This window comes from Amphiura filiformis, unplaced genomic scaffold, assembly GCF_039555335.1.
Source record: "Amphiura filiformis unplaced genomic scaffold, Afil_fr2py scaffold_29, whole genome shotgun sequence".
Lineage (NCBI taxonomy): Eukaryota > Metazoa > Echinodermata > Ophiuroidea > Amphilepidida > Amphiuridae > Amphiura > Amphiura filiformis.
In genome coordinates, this window is record NW_027305493.1 from 211,481 (window position 1) to 227,563 (window position 16,083).

The window sequence follows — 16,083 nt, forward strand, 5'->3', positions numbered from 1 at the left end:
TATAGTACGCCTATAAAACTAAACGCCCAAATCACACTAAAGCGCTCAGATACACTTTAGATATGCGAATAGCCCTTTACTTGTGAACTTTCATCCATAAATGAAACCTTTATTTCTTAATTATTTAGTGTGCACGGGGGTAGATGGGACATAATAATAATCTTATGTCTTACCTTTGGATACGCTGCTTTTCATGCAAAACAAATTTGAACACAATTTTAGGAGTTAAATAGAATGAATTTATCATAACATAATTGCTCTGAGGCAACTATAATACCAATGGCAATCACAAAAACGCAACCCAAACTCGAAACCGAAACTTTTTGGCCAAGATCGAGTTTCAAACTTAAAATTTTGGGAGACTTTTGTCAAGCGTAAATAAAATGTACAAATCAAATCGAACGTGTTTTATTTATTCAATTGATTCATAAAACCAATTTTGTTTGGTAAAGCTTTCATTCTTTCTGAATCTGGGTCAAACACTAAATGTTTGATATAAAGTTGTGGAATAAACATAGTGCCAGGTCTTATATGACCAACTCCAATAGCCTTAATGTTAATATCATTACGTCATACGTCATATATTTAGTAGATGTGCGCCAATGTTCCGTAACCAAATCATTGTAACAAAGGTTTGAAAATGTTTTTGACTTGCTTGAAATCTACTGATGTTTGTTCATGAAGAAAGTTAAAAACACTTTCGAACCTTAATGGTCACGGTACACTACTGCTGTTCCTCTACTAAATTATATAAAATAAAATAAAAAAGTATATACTAATATATATAAGCGGGAGAGGTTGGGCAGCCTACTTTTTTTTAATGCATTACCACAATTATGCATATTTGGTTTATCATCAAAATAATAAATTCTACTTTATTCAACCAATCAGAAAAGTCTAGAATCGTTCGATGTCCTCTCGTATTCAATCGTATTATTAGCAAACTGGTAAATTTTTAAGTTTGCTTCAACCCCTCACAAAAACCTTAAATAACAGCCTTGTCATGCCCCCCCCCCCCGGAATCAAATGGTGCGCTCCAAGTAATATTTTTATCACCAAAAATCATATATGTAAATAATAATACATTTTTGATTTACAATCATTTTCTCTGGGAACATCAACCAACTAGGTACCTTGATCACATCAACCGTTTACTGGTGAGTACATACTTTCTACATACTTTAAACAAAATGTAAGCTCTTAGTGGGTGTTAAAATAGAATTAATTTCGATAACTAAGGATAATCGTTACATTTCAACCAACTACAGACTTGACATTTAATATGGAATATTTTTTCTCAAAATTCCAAGGCTAGTCTGGATCGGGTCTGCATAAACCGCACAGGCTAAATATTAATTGGATGTGTCGGGAGATGGTATAAAATAATTGTTTGGCAGAAAATGTGCTTTCCATATGGCGCTCATAATGTAGCGAATTTGCCTAAATGGCGGATTTAAGGAAGCTGAATTTGAGCTTTGTGGGGGGACACAATTTGGGATTTTATGCAACATTGTTCTGTTATTATCAAATTTATAGGGGTTTGAGGTGATTTTTCAGTAATTGGCATTCATCACAGCTGAAATACGCTTGCAATGTACTAATTTTTTGAACATGGGAGGAGTTTAAAAATAGGGGTCTTAAAAGTGAAACGTACTCAGAAAGTTTGAATGGCCACCTGGGGTCATATGTTATAAACGTACGGTACAAAAACAACTGCACTGATTCCTGGTTGTCCAATGAACTCACGCTGCTTCTTTGTGTACAGTAAGTTTATAACATTTGGCCCGGGGGACCATTCACACTTTCTGAGTACGTACCACTTTTAAGAGCCATATTTGTAAAACTCCTCCCACTTTCAAAACTGGTAGATTACAAGTGCATTTCAGTTCGGACGAACACTTATTGGTATTTAGGTTCAGTAAATATCGCCTCAAACCTCAATAAATTTGATAATATCAGAAAAATGTTGCTAAAATTCAGAAATTATACCCCACAAAAGTCAAATTTAGTCTCCTTAAATCCGCCATTTTATGCTAATTCACTACATTGTGAGCGCCATAATGTAAACTAATGGAAAGTACCTTTTCTGTCAAACAATTATTTTACACCATCTCCCGACACACCCCGATTAATATTTAGCCCGTGCGGTTTATGCAGACCCCTACAAGACCAGCCTTGGAATTTTGCGAACAAATATTCCATATTAAATGTCAAGTCTGTATATACGCATTTTGTGCGTATATACATAATTACATTCAAGATTCTTGGTAGTTCGGCTGCCAGTAGGTATGACGTTGTTTTAGTGTCCTTAGTTATATTTTTGATGGATATTGCGTTTCACCAACCTAAAAAAATAAGTTTACTGGTCCTCTATCAGCATTGAGCATTTTGAGATATGGCGGGTCAAAGTTCAGACAGAGGACAAAAAACTGCTCAAATGCTGTTGAAAAGTTCTCTAAATTATTCCTCTTGTCAGAAAAAGTATCCAGAAAAAAAAAATCAGAAAAAGTATACTTTTCCCTTTGGTCCGCCATACCTCAAAATGTTCAATGCTGACAGAGGTTCAGTAAACGTATTTTTGAAGTTGGTGGTCACCATGGATACCAAAACAAGCACCGGCAGCAAAATTGCGTTCGGCAGCCGAACTATGGTGGTGTGAGCTTTATTAAATGTGCCATCGCGGTGCGCCGTCAAATTCGATCGTTGCAAAGTCAAATGGTTCACACTATCTGTGTTGGGAACCACGATCGAAATGATCTTATCACAAGCTCAATGGGTTGCTGACAGGTACGCGTACTAAACGTTAACTAGTATTCATAAGGACGGCGAATAGTGGGAGGTGTATAATGGGCACAACCATTGATTTGATTAAAGACCATCTTGTGACAAATGTCTAGTTAAGTCGCTACACACCAAATCGTCGGCTGTGTCACATACTGACAAAATTTGAAAAATACGTATATATTTGTGAAACGGCAAATCCCCTAAATTGCAGATACGATATACTGAGCTTGCGCAGTATATGTGATCAACAAATACGTCGTTATGTGATACAGATATTTCAAGGTTTTGCAAATATGACATAATTAAATTAATAAATTAATTAATTAATAACTTGCTAATTAACTAACATAATTATGCCACTTTGAGCCATAGTTTTTGGTAAATATATGAAGTATAACATAAGAAACTGCCATACCAATTTTCGCAAAATGTTACAAATTTCGAATACGTCACTATGTGATACCGCCGACGAAATAGTGAGATTTTTGGTAGCAATTTCAAAACGGTTGAAATAATATTATCCAGGCAGCATTTTGTTCCGTAGTTAACATTTGCATCGCATACATCATGTTATTCATGTACGTAAGTATATGAGGTTAGATTCCACGGTGTTCAGTTTTATAACACAAGTTTATTGCCATTTTATTTCCTCTTACTTAACAAAAGAGAAGAAATTTATTAGAATGAAAATTCTACTTGAGTTCTACCTGAGTTCGAACCAAGAACCTATGGATTCGTAGCCCAGAGACTATACCACTGTGCTACGAGTCGTTATACCAGAACCGATTAATGTTACTGTACATACGAATACGTATATAAAAGTTTCCTAACCCTAACCAAAAACCTAACTCTCAACCTAACCCTAAACCCAACCCTAACCCTGGCCCTAAAAGGGGTTGTGCGAGACACCACACCACGTATACAGTTGCTTAAACAGGCTCCTTTTTCAAATGTTAATAGAGGTTATCCACTTTACTCATGCGTGACTTCTAACAAAAGGCACTGGTTTCCGTAGTATTCCTCATTCAATCCAATTCAATGCATGACCTCAGAGTTACCTGCATGACTTTGGCGGGCTATTTTGAAACAGTTATGGTTGCACATTCAGGTACTTTTTTGAAAGTCCTAATCAAGGTATAGTAGTTGCTAAAAGGATATGCAAATATACAGGGTGTCCCAAAAAAGAGGCCCCTCGTTGCGCCCTCTGTTTCTCCTATTTCTGAAAAGTTGATTAAATATATTTTGGTATGTAAAGACACCTTTAATCGTTAGCTTTAATAAACCGAAACAATTATTTCAATCGGCTCACGACTTTTGAAGATATGCTCTTTTCAAGAAATGTACCCGTTTTTCACTCTGTCCACGGAGAAGGTTTGGCTACTTCAAAGATTGAAAAGGAGAACACATACCATGCATGAATATCAAACATTCCTCAATGATAACTTTATAAAATAACTTTATTTATGGAATGGGCTTTACCGGTGGGTTTATGGGCAATGGATTTTGTTAATAGTGTCATTAATTTGTGGGTAAAATGGATGCCGAATGGGACTTCTTTTGCTTTACTTGCAATAACTTTTTGTTTTATTATGTTTCTTACTTTCTTACTTTGTTGCTTCTTGCTTTCTTTCTTTTTTATTTACAACATAAGTCATTTCTCTTTTTAGAATAAAAGGTAGCCCTAAAAGGCTGTTTGGTTTGTCTTTGGTTCTTCTGAAGTGAGTTTACTGTGCTGCTCTGCCCTTTATCTGGCGAATACAGGTTTCAGCCTTGGTCCTCATTGCATCAATTGCGTTGCGTACCATCTTTGTGCACCGGATACTTGCGAATGCATTCAGTAATACGTTTGCGAAGATCTTGGATTTTGCCACAAAGGAAAAAAATCAAGTGGTGTGAGGTCTGGTGATCGTGCAGGCCACTCCACAGCATGAGCCATCCCAACCACTCTGTTTGCTATCCGTGGACAGAGTGAAAAACCGGTACTTTTATTCAAAAGGGCATATCTTCAAAAGTTGTTAGCCGATTGAAATAATTGTTTCGGTTTATTAAAGCTAACGATTAAAGGTTTCTTTACATACCAAAATATATTTACTGAACTTTTCAGAAATAAGAGAAAAGAGGGCGCAATGAGGGGCCTCTTTTTTTGGGACACCCTGTAGAACACGGATGACCTCTATTACGGTAAAATAATTTGCGTCCGGGCACGCACACCAAATGATGCAGTTGATCAAATATAATCAGGCATTACTTTGTATAAAACCAGTGATCAGGCATTACTTTGTATGAAACTTTGCTTACAAACTTGATACATGCGAACATGGTAAAAAAGTGACCCACCTTTGTATAATTGTTATTGTTACAGTCTGTAACAGTACAGGTAATATTTCACTCAAAATGAAGAGGAACCTGGTCGTCATGGTTTTTGGTATCTTCATCACGTGTTGCAACTTTGCGAATTCCGAGACGGAGGACTGTATCGACCTCTGCAATCAATGCGTTGTGGTTTCGGATACAATTACCCATATGGGATGCACTCAGCATTGCGAGGAACTCAAGCAGAAGGATGGTGGTGAATTTTCGTGTCAGCTATTAACCGGTAAATGTTTGTATTTTTATAACGCAATATAGTTTAATATTTCAATATCAGATATTCCTTGCCAAAGGCAAAGCAAAAAACAAAACAACACAAACAAACAAAAAAACAGCGAGACTCCCCATCCCCTCCAAAACGCCTATGTCGAGACAATTAAACGGGTGGTTGCCCACCTTTTTTAGACTCGGACAGTAAATATTGGTACTTAATTTTATTGTTCATCTCATCACACATTTCGTTCAATTGTGTAGATTCCTGATTCATAGTGAATATGATAGGCACAAAAGTGGGTAAGTATAGGTAGTATGTTCCAAATTGTTGTTTTGTCCGCAAAACTATTTGCGTAATCGTACTTGGATTATTTTGAAGAGCTGACAGAATGTGAGAAGGACCAATGCAATTCATCATGTCTGTACACCAATCTATAGTCTATCTGTATCGTCTTAAGTTATCCTAATCTCGCGGGGCGTATACACACACCGGCTATTTGTTCGTTCGCTACCGACATGACCGACGCATCCGCGTACTGATATCAGAATCTGCCGCTTCAAAATCCAACATGGCGTTACTCTCAACTTGAGACAAGACACTCTATATAGGTACACCATTAGTGAGACCATATTGCTGTAAAATTACCTTTGTAGCATTGCCCATGTTGTTACCGTATTTAATTACACGCGTACATACATGCCTTATATTCATTGCTGTGAAATCAATTATATATCAAGCGGCGTAGCTAGGCGTGCTAGGGGGAGGGGGCAAGGGATTACCAATTTAAGTGTTTTAAGCAACATAAATAAAAAGTATTTCTTTAAAAAAAAATAGAAATGACCATTTTTTTACTAACAAAATGACAAAAAATCAGAAATTGGGAGAAATCAGGAACTTAAACATTCATTTTAACAATAATTTCTATCTTGTTGCATGATGATATCATCCTCGTTATCATCATCTTTATACAAACTGATATCATCTTAAATAATTTGATAGAACCCATACCCTTTCTTTTTAGCACCGAACACAGGCAGTCCTTCCCTTGGAGACGAGATCAAAGCATTTAATGCGAGAGTATCAGAACTCTTTGCAAGTGGCGATTATTCTACCATTGCTGAAGAGTTATACACTGACGACTGTGTGGTTATGCTTAATGGACAAGCACCTGGATTTGGTCAAGAAGGTAAACGATTGAATTACTTGACACCTCGACTCAAGTTTGAAATTCAAGATGCACATGTAATGCACATAGGCAATATTAAGAAGGTATCCGCCTGTGGTATTCTGCGATATTTTTGGGGTTAGTATTAATTAATCATTGGCTGAGCTAGGTTTTGAAGCTCGATCACAGGCCGTGGTGTGTTCCAGAACTCATAGGCGATATGGAAAAGGGGTTGTCTCTGTCGTGGGTGACGAGAAGCGGCCTCGTTCAGCATCTGCCTTTGAACATACCCACAGGATCATCGTGCGAGAGTTATATAAATATCCTATACACCTTGTACATGTATTCAATGGTATTTTTGGCCAAGTTCTGCTGCACACTTTTGGGTTCGTCGACCCTTTTTAGACCATTGGGTAGAAGGGGAGGGTTGGTTGGAGATACCCCGTGTTTTGCATACCCCGCCTCTTGTATTCAAATGTTTAAATGATCCTCAATTCTTATAAACCAGGTAGAACTAAATCTTTGCTGTGTTTAAGACAGCTATTCATAAAGGTTCCTCTGCCATGGGGTTTGTTTTATGTTTTCATGTTTGTAAAGCGCCGTGGTACTGTTTCCTACGTAATAAGAGCGCTTTAAAATAGGCCTACATTCACTTATTCATTTATATGTTATTGCATGTAATTTTGTTCAGATATTAGGCAAGTTTTTGTCGATATTGGCGAATACTATCCCACCGTTAATCGGATTTCATTCACTTCTTCTGCATTCGGTGAAAATGACGGATATGTTTGGGAAGATGGTACAGGGCATGACTACCATGACGACGCCCTCATTATGTCATGGAGGTAAGCTTAAGGACTATCCCTAAAAGAAGTAGTAGCGTGTAGATTCAATAATATTTTAGGAACGTTTGATCTTATGGAGTAATGTATGAATACAAGTAGGTTATCCCACTCTTGATACATTTAAGCTTAGTAAATCGGAACAAAACATTTTTCGTCCTTAAAATTTGACAGAGAAAAGTGCTGAGAAAAATATGAGCTTTTAACTGATACTGAAATATCCATTTTGATCGAGAAAACATTGGGGATATTATTGACAATCATACTGTACTCTTTAAATCCTGGATTGATATACTTGTAACCTCAAATGCAGCTTTTTGCTCCAATTCCATATAAATAAATGCATGGCAAATTTCGGAGGGGGTGGAGATATCAGCCTAAATAGTACACTTTATAATTTATGAGAACATTGTGCTTTGTATTTTCGCAGGTACATGTATGTATACAAACGCGTCAAGGGAAAGCTGCTCCTTTTCATGGACCTAGACTTCTAAAAGAAAAACAACAAGTTCCCAGTCTGCTTATATTACATTCTCCAGACGAGATGGCATGGTTGTCATATCGTAATCTTTATTGTATTCAAATTTGTGATCTTCTTCCACAAACTGAGCGTAAAGTCGCAAATTAGTAGTTTCAAATTGTTCTTTGTTTGATGCACATTAAACAGACAGCAGCATGTCCTAAGTGGATGCCCTATTGTACACGTTGTGACTCATTCGCAAAGGGCATACTTCTGGCACACCGAATATCCTATTCACAAAGACAAACTTCTTGCATGTACGAGGGGGTATCAAAACGTTTTAGAAATCGCACAGAAGTAAAAGAGCTATATCAATGAAATTTTGTCAGTGCAATCACTGATCCTTATGTACACTTTGGTGCAAAAATGGTTTCATAAGTATGTTTACTTTTTTTACAGGAGCTAGATGTCACTACCTGCCTATGTTACCGCATAACCAGCAAAATGGAGAAAATTGAGGCATGTAGTATGATTAAGTTCCATTTTAAGGGTTACAGTGCCCAGAAAATCTGTGATGAAATAAAAATGCCTTTTACAAAGAGCGACAGAGACATATCACAATCACCACCGAAGATAACTTTCATTTCATCATCAATTTTCTAGGCACTGCAACCCTTTAAAAGCAGGATCTTAATAATGCTGCTTGCCTCAATTTTCTCAATCTTGCAGTTTATGCGCAGTAACTGGGGCAGCGGGTTATTGGCATCTAGTGCCACCTGTAAAAAAAGTAAACATAGCTATGAGACCATTTTTGGACCATAATGTACCTAAGGACCAGTGATTGCACTGACAAAATTTCATTGATATAGCTCTTTCACTTCTGGGCGATTTCTAAAACGTTTTGATACCCCCTCGTATAGTTGCAAAACAAAGAACACCAATTCAGCAGCCATGGGTCTCAATATTGCGATTTTACGCTTATTTCACAAATTATGACTAATATTTAAAGCAAAATGCAAATAAATTATGTAACCTCTGACCTGTTGAATTTTTCATTTAATTGCCTTAATGGGCTTTGCAATGTTACAGGCTTTATAGATTTACTTTGAAGTATAACTTGCTAAATGCACGCATGTGTACACTCCTAATAATTATTATTTTGCTATTCCCGATCAAAGATGCCCACCCAGTTGGCATTCCAGATTATTTTAGTTCTGAGGTGCAGAATTCCAATATATTTTTTACTTTCAACAGGATTTCCAGGTATTTTTCATGTTTACCACAATTCCGAGTTAGGGTATTTAACTGGATTTCTTTTCATTGATATTGGTGCGCGGAATTCCAAACATTTATTGCATCAAGTGTTTACATCCTTTGTGGGGAGAGCAACGTTGATATGAATAGCCCAACAGAAACAATTAGTTTGAGCTTTCGATCAACCGTCGATGATCGGTCGATCCTTATTATTTATGAAATCAATGAAGCATATGAATCTGTGCCTGTAATTTTACACAAACTTACAATTAATTCTGTTAAATTAGTCGATAGTTCATTAAAAACAAGTAGGCATATCGAAGCAGCATCGACGGTCGATCCAAAAATCAATAAATTTGTTTCTAATGCTAAAATAATAACAACACTCAAGAAATCAATCTAGATGTGTAAGTTGAGAATTTATTCAGCATTAATCAAGGGTTGTTTGATAGCATGTAACTACGTCAGATTTAAGAAAATGTAAACAATGATGGCGCTATTTATCTTAAATCGTGATTTCATCTTTACAAAGGGTAGACAGTGGTATAATAATGACATTAAAACATCAGAAATGTAAGATATAGCAACGAAATTTTCAAAATACTTTTTATCATGAAATGTTAGGAATAAGATATATTATTTAGCTAATTGTGGGATAGGGTTTTACGACGGAAATTCATAACAATTAGTGGGCTCTAAACTTGTCCGACGGCCAACCCGCTAAAGAAAAACCACTAATTATTGGAAAGAAAAAAGCAAGGTACACCAACTTGACGTGGGGAACAAGTAAAATACAGACTAGACAGAACGAAGTGGGGGACCAAAATAGGCATTAGAAGAAAAAGTGTACTAGAACAAGTGATGAAAATCACTGAGCACATAAGTAGACAAAACCAAACAACCAATGCAGGCCTTAAAACAGGCAAAGTTCGGTGCCGAGTTAATTATTACTAATTATTATTTGGCTAACTAAATTAAAATAAATATTTAAAGAGCGCCCTCAATTTACACACAAATATACAGTTTATAAAATACCACAAAAAGCAGAAGAAGATTAATAAGTTGAAAAAAAACCCGAAAATCTATGTTAAAATGAGCTGGAAATATATGTACATATCGGTGTGGTAGTTGTTGGTATTGTCCAGGTCTAGTTATTGAACATTTTATGTTTTATTTTGAAAATTTAATAAATGCTCACATCAAACAACCGTGACGAGGGCTTAAAGCCACAAATGTCCATTTTAGGCCAAAATGAGTTAAGTCCACTATTAGACGAGTCAATTTACGTTTAAGCTCGACAAAATTGGAACATCCATGTTTTTTGTTGTAAGTATCTCGAAAAGACATCCCAACAACATATTCAAAAAGTGCAAAAAGAAATGGGGAAAATGCTAATTTGCATAAATTAAAATGACCTCTTATGCAGAGCAGGGTTCCAATTTAAAAAATTGGTCGATACTGGGTCAAATTCATACCAATGTGTTTCTCTCAATATTAGGACTCAGAAAAAGTTCGACATATCTCCGAAGTACAGCTCTTGAGTTATAGGCATTAAGGTTAAAATGTCAAATTGTGATCTCCACCATTGTCGACAGGTGTAAAAAAATCAAAAATACTGTAATTTTGATCAAATGGATCTCCTTTGTCCCTTTTTGTATATGCTTGACGTTTTGATTATTACGTTACTGTTCATGATCGTTGGGAACTGGTGGTTCACTGTGTATGCACAGGGAAAAAGATAATCTGGTCTCAAATTGTTTCGCTTTAAACAACAGTTTAAACGCAGAATGGTTCGCCATATTTAAGGTACAATTATATGTAAGTTTAACATGATTCTATAGGCTTTGATGTTTTTGCCCTATTACACAGGTAACGAGACACCTGAGATATGGCAAACTATTTGATTAAAATGTTTTTCCAAATTTCACTTTCTCAAATTGAATGACCAGCTATGACCTTAGATGCCTGTTGCTTCCTGTTGGCAGCTGACGTAGGTGGCGCTGTTAGTAACTGGTCATAGATGTGCGGAAGGAAGTAGTTTCCACAATCATTGTTGAGTGTATTAGACAGACGTCTAAAGTCAAAGCTGTCATTCAATATGAGAAAGTGTTGTGTTACAGCACGAAACGTCATTGAGGTATGTCAACACCGCCTATCTTATTCTTATATTGGATTTGTTTTAGAACTTTGTAAATAATTTCAATGGACAATCCTGATGAATCTATTTGCAGAAATACCATGTTCCGTTCTTTCCCCTCTGAATTGTCTCACAGACATTATAAAACATTCTATTACCCCCGCGACCCATTATTCAAAATCGCGCACTGTGATTTGTTGAAACGTGTCACGTGACAGACCATTAATTAGCAATAAAGTGGCCAGGGCAACGCACTTTAGCGCTTACGCTTTGGCTACGCGTAGGCGCTCCACATCGAGGTAAACAACTTGACATATTTGGGCAAAAAATGTGATATTTACTCTTTAAATTGTACTATTTTGTGGTAATAGAATAGAAATAAAGGGTGCAGCATTATCCTTTACACGCAAATAATTTGTCCTCGGCAGTAAATCCGTTTAAATAATGGGTTCGGCTGCGCCTCACCCATTATTTACGTTTTTACTGCCTCGGACACATTATTTGGGTGTAAAGGATAATGCATTACCCTTTATTTCTTAAATATACCATTAATCCAAACATAATTAAGTTTAAAAGTGGTTTTTTTTTCGTCATTTTAAGTCATTTCGGTTTTCTCCGCGAAATATTTTTTTTCAGACAGTGCAAGAAAATATTTATAGTATTTTTTATAAAAGCAAGAGGATTAATTGTAACATACAGATAGTTTAAGTGCAACATTCAGAAGAAAGTACTTCCACAAAAAAACATACACGATAAACAACATCTATGCAACCATTATCATAAATGAGCCGAATCGCTATATAATTGTCGTTAATTTAATTACATTACCGACGCCGGGTATGATTGCTCGTTAATTGCCATCAAAGTCGGCTCTAGAGGCTTGATTGACACCGACAACAAAAATAGGCTGACTCGTTTGTCAAAACAACTTAACACCCCAAAAAAATTCAAGGTATTGAAAGGGGTCACTCCCATTGTGGGAGGGGTAGCAAAATTGCAATTGCTAATACGCGGAAATGAAATTTAGGGTATGAAATTTGATGCAAGGAATAAAATCCCTGTTTAGGGTGTGAAAACACCTGTTTAGGGTATTGTTTTAGCCAAGGGTTAAATCCCTGTTTAGGGTGCTTTTCAAAAGTTGATTATCGCGGCATGATGCAGTCATGTCTACAGTAGAATCCACCTCGACCTTTGCAGGACTTAAACCCCATTAAAAGCTATTAAACCAAGATAACACTCATTGAAACAGCTCAACTGATTAAATCGGATCTTCTCTGGTTGTGTACATGTGTCTGTTTTATATGTGCGGTATCGCAATGAGCTGCTATAATACAGCTTCAGTTGGGTAGGCCTAACCGAATATAAAGGAAACGCAAGGAAACAATGGTATGTGGACCTTTGTTTACGAAATGAGACAATGGCCTGCTTTTTGTTAACCAGCATTCTTGAAAATGAGCAACATAATGATTGTTGACTTAACACGGTTTGGAAATAATTTCTTCATATTTTTGGTGTTATCTGTCGTTTACATATCCTTCCTAAAACACAAAAGTGCGACTATTTCCAAACACCTAAATTAGCTAAAAATTTAGGACATGTTACAAAACTATATTTTCTAGAATTTCATAGAATACTTTAAATGTAGCTTGTACCGTTTTTTTTTTTGGCATCCTTCAGAACGAAGCGGTCCGTTACCAATATAGCTCAATATTTTCGGTCAAATCTCCATTCAATTAACACGGGGAGTTGGCTAGCTACATTATGAGCTAGCTATGCCTTGCCCTCACTCATATTCTACGAAAGTGCGACTATTTCTGAACATCTAACCTAGCTGTAATTTTAGGTCATGTTAGAGAACTATATTTGCTAGAAGTTTGGAGAATACTTTAAATATTGGCCGGTTATTTTTTCACACAGTGATGTTAACTAGGCAAATGCAATATACTTCTAACATACACTATTTGTAAAGGTCGCGCGTCAATGGTGAGAGCACTGTGTATTGTGTATAGGAAAACGGACAGTAACTGCAGTATGGATGGTGTACAGGCCACAATGGGAGTGACCCCCCCACACACACACACAGTGATGTTAACTAGGCAAATGCAATATACTTCTAACATACACTATTTGTAAACGTCGCGCGTCAATGGTGAGAGCACTGTGTATTGTGTATAGGAAAACGGACAGTAACTGCAGTATGGATGGTGTACAGGCCACAATGGGAGTGCCCCCCCCACCCCGGGCCAAATCACCAAGTCCGTTCTCATGTCATCTTACTTGATCTTCAACTCGAGACATGAGCCAAAGTGGAATGTCCAAGAAGTCATATAACTGTTTTCTCACCGCCATGATGTATTTCCTCATTGTTTATGTGTATATTTGCTGTTTGTAATTGTGTTTACCCTTGCCTGAGATCGGTATGAATCTCAGTCGATCTTGGGGTTATATGTTCTTCTTCTTTTGCTTAATAAAGATGATTAAATAAATAAAGTATATACATGGTTTAGCATAAACCAGGGCTCCAATATTGTACCTGACCGTTGGCAAAAGTCTAACCTGTAAATGCCTGCAAATGCTGGCGGGTGTGTTGTAAAATCCCGGGGGGGTACTCAAGTTTGATTTTGGTAGGGACGTGCCGCTGAGAATTTGAAACTGGACCCATAAATACACCAATTTTTCAAGAAATATATACCAAAATTCAAATATGCGGCCAAATTTAACCCAATTTGTCTTAGTTTTTACAAATTTTCCCAATTATTTTTGGAAAATTTCGAAATTTTGGCTAGATTGAGGCAAAATTGGGCTATTTTTCGAAAAAAAATTGAAACAATTTTGAAAAAAGGACCCATTCATATACCAAAATTGGCTTAGAAAAGGGGTCATTGATATATACCAAAAGGCCGACAATGCTACCTATATTAGCGGCACGTCCCCGTATGGTCATTTGTACTAAGTACCACCCCCCCCCCGGTTATATAATACAGCTAAGTCACTTGTCAACTGATCCACGGTGAAACAGTATACAATTTAACATTATAATACATAAACTAAATTACAATATTTCCTTTTAATTTTCAGCTACAAATTATATAAATTCAAATAACATTTACAACCAAACACAATCCCTAAACTACGTGTAAATTCCAGAAAACATATCAGAAACAAATCACATCTCTTGGAGATATAACACTAACATTTCTCACAACGTCCTTAGTATCTTTGCACGAAGTATAAGAAATAACGTGTTATTTTTTCACGGCAGTGAAATGATGCCACTTGCACCCACATCTCATATGCACAGTTTATCCCTTACATACCCTGTGTCTTGAATAGCTATATAGCCCACCAACCTTGTAGTTAAAGAGACTAGGAAATAATTCCTAATATCTCATACCTAAATTTGTATGCCTTTATCTAATCTTGCCCCACTAACAACTTACTATTTAGCCCTTGGCCGGGAAGAGTCTGTTAAATGTAGGAATTTTTTAGCCTTTTTTATAAACATGTTTGTAATTGGCTTATAGCCATCACATGGTGACAATACACATAACTGATTGGTTACCATGTCATGGCCAGGCCTGATCACAAAATAAACATCATCTGTATAGAAAACTATGCAGTAGGCGATTTACTTCAGAAAATTACTACATTGCACAAAACTAAGTCCATTATCTATAGTTAATTGAATGTTTATTGACTCTGATAACCCATGTGTATAAACCTGTATAATATTGGTGTTCAGTTCATAAAAACAGGACACTGACCCTGACAAAAGCTAGCAAGAGCAAATGGCTGTGTAATCAGTGTTTACTTTAGTGATGAAGGCATCTTGCAATTTTCGTCATATACTTATAGCCAAATTTGTTTCCTGTATAGGTAGCTTAATCAAAATTCCTTTAAAAAAGGAATGGGGCGCCCAATGTGAGCTTGGTCGTGATGTGGTGAATTTCATGGTGTTTAGATTTGGTATTATTATCTCTTGCAAACCCGGTGACACCTCATTATAGAAATCAGATCTGTCGATAGGTTGTAAGAGGGGATAGCCTTTTTCAGGCACAAATTGCGCCATATAAAGAAAGTTTTGCTACTTTGCAACACAATAAAAACTTAAATGCAAAATGAGATCCTGTAGGTGGCTCCCGAGGGGGCTTAAAAAACTAAATGCAAAATGAGGTTTTTAAAAAATATTGTTTTCCAGAGTCAAGACGCAGGTATCATTATTTAGCCTCATATCACTTATTTATTGTCGAATAAGTGCAGAGTAGGTTAGATATGAATATTAAATGTTAGACCAAAGTAGCTCAAAGTACATGTACTATGCACCTGATCCGTGAACTTGTCTTTTTTAAAGACACATTCTTGTTTTAGTATCTCTATATTCACAGAGCATATTTATCAGATTTGACGATAAATAACTAATTAGATTTCCTTTGCACAAAACCAATAGCAGACCGCGGTGTGCAGCAAAATCATGTTATTAACTGGGAACATGTTGAAATCTATTGCAAGGAATATGATATAAACTCAAGACACATCGAAGAACCCATACGGATCACGACCAAAAATATTAACTTCATGAAAAGGGACGAGAGGCCTCTTTTTTATTATTAAGTCTAAAGATGCCTATCGTCCACGATATTCGAAACTGTCAAATTGTGAGTAAAATTTCGATTTTGTGCGAATAATTTACAACATACACATTTATTCATTTACAGCAAATACATTTATTCATTTACATTTACATCATTTACCAGTCGTCTTTGGGCATTTGAATAAAGGCACTTAATTTAATGCCCACGTGACCACATGGGCGCTGACATTACAGCGTCGAGACAGGGTGTCTGGAAAAGTGACCTT